This window comes from Hipposideros armiger, unplaced genomic scaffold (genome assembly GCF_001890085.2).
Source record: "Hipposideros armiger isolate ML-2016 unplaced genomic scaffold, ASM189008v1 scaffold_347, whole genome shotgun sequence".
NCBI classification, from domain to species: Eukaryota; Metazoa; Chordata; class Mammalia; order Chiroptera; family Hipposideridae; genus Hipposideros; species Hipposideros armiger.
The window spans coordinates 1,391,662-1,393,782 of NW_017731697.1; the positions used below are offsets into that span (position 1 = coordinate 1,391,662).

At 55.9% G+C, this 2,121-nt stretch overlaps 1 protein-coding gene across 1 annotated transcript in view; it reads right to left on the reverse strand.

The window, feature by feature from the left end:
- Nucleotides 1–2,121, reverse strand: part of TBC1D9B (TBC1 domain family member 9B) — a 56,722-nt gene that overhangs the window by 37,754 nt on the left and 16,847 nt on the right. The gene's annotated exons all lie outside the window — the stretch shown is intronic.

Below are 2,121 nucleotides of genomic sequence, written 5' to 3' on the forward strand. Positions count from 1 at the left end.
GTGAATATAAGTATTTGATATTCAGGAATTCTTGTTAACTTTGTTGTAGTAGTAGAGATTGCATTTACATCTTTAAATGGGGTCTTTCCCTGTATGAATCTCGGACTGAAAGACTGACAGGAGGAAGGCCAGGAAAATGAACCCAAGCTCCCAAGCTGGATGGGCCTACAATGTGGCTCCCAGTGCAGCCCAAGCTCACAGGCTGGCGGGTCCAGCCAGAGAAGCCTTCTCCCATGCAACGGGCCTTGAGGTGGGTGGAGATGCCAGGAGGACTGGAGGGATGTGGCTGGTACAGAGGCCTGTGACTTTGGGCAGCGTGTGTGGCTGGACACCTGAGACGAGGGCTGTGTCAGGCTCTCCAGGGGGTAACCAGGGGGACCATCTGTGCCGAGGCCCACAGCAGGGGCCACAGGGCTGCCTGGACTCCTCTCCTCGTCCTGACCCCCACCCTGCAGCTCCTCAGGTACCCTCTCACCTCTGGGGCCTGGTCCCCGATGCTGGCTTTCCTCCCCAAGCCACTACCACCAGGCTGCTTGGATGGCGTTTTCTGGAGAAAGTCAGAGATCTTCTGAACCAAGAAATCGCGGTCTTTGAGGTTGGCGAACAGGAAGGTCATCTTACTCTTGGTGCTGATAGACAGAGGGCTAGGCAGGACACTGCAGCTGTCGGCTTTTTCAACAATGGTCACCTGAGAAGGCAAGATCACTGTGTGTCTGTGTCTGGGGACGTAAAGCCGGAAGGTTCGGTGCCTGTGAGAACACAGCAGCCTCAGCCCAGGCCGTCCTCCCCCAGGCAGGGTGCGGTGATGGGACAGGGATGCTTGGCCCACAGCATTCACATTCTGACTCTGCCGCTTGCTGCTGCAAGAAAGTTACTCATGTGCATGTCTAAACCTCGTTTTTTTCACCTGTCCATGGGGGTGAGCATGTCAGCCCTGCTGGACTCTCATGAAGATGGTGGGTCTAGCTGCTGGCCCTCATCAGTTTCCCAAAAATGGCCAGTTCTTCCCATGCTCTGAAGCCCAATGGGCAGCACACTTGCCCGGCCGTCCTAAGCACTGGTTCCCAGAATAGGTGTGTCCAGGGCCTGACTCTAACCCCAATGTGTGTGTGGACAGAGCAGCACAGGTGTGGAGGTCACAGGACGGGCTTTCAGGGGCGCCTCTGCAGAGCCCACAGCCTGGGGTGGGGACAGACAATGGCTATGCAAGCTAAACATGGTCACCAAGGTGGTGGGGGTGATAGGACCAGCTGGAAGGCCACTGGGCTGCTTTGTGCTGAAGGTTCCTCTAGGGAGGTTGCAGCTGAGCTGAGACCTGGTGCAGCCAGGGCAGGAGCTGGAGAAGAGGCCAGCAACCATCTCGAGGGGGTGCCATACTGGCCTGTTGGACAAGGAGAGGCCGGAGAAGCCGGGGCCGGGCAAGCGGGGCTGGGACGGTGTGTGTGTATATACATATGTGTAAGAGTGTATGGTGTGTGAGACTATGTGTGCTATGTATATGTATATGCACATGCATGTTTGTGAGGTGTGTGTGCATGCATGTGGGGGTGGTGTGTGTACATGTACGGAAGTATGTGCATGCTTGTGTGTGTGTGGCGTGTATGCTACATGTGCATGTGTGCACACACAAGTGTGTGCGCGCATGTGAGCTGAGATCTGAGAAGGCGGGGAGGCTCACTGAAGGCCACACAAGTCCACAGGCATGTTGGGGATTCTCCTCATCACAAGAGAAAATACTGGAGGGTTCCATGTTGGGCACTGACACGCTCTGACTGACATTTTAAATTGTGTTGGCAGCTGTGGGGGGATGAGTCCTAAAGGGGTTAGATGTGGGTAACCTGAGGTGGCCCAAGCAGACGATGGTGTCCTAGGTGGTGACTGTGGAGAGGAAGGGACATGCTATGGTCAGGATGCAGGAATGAGGCCAGATCAGCATCAAGGACGGCCCCTGCTTTTCACCTGAGCAGATGGAGGAAAGGGGTGCTGCTGCCCCGGCTGGGATGAGAAGAGCATATGTGGGTGTGCAAATTCAAGAGCCCACCAGACACATGAGTGCAGTTGGCTCTGAGTGAGGAGCACTGTGACCCCCTGGCTGGGCATGAGGCACCAGACAGCGCTAGG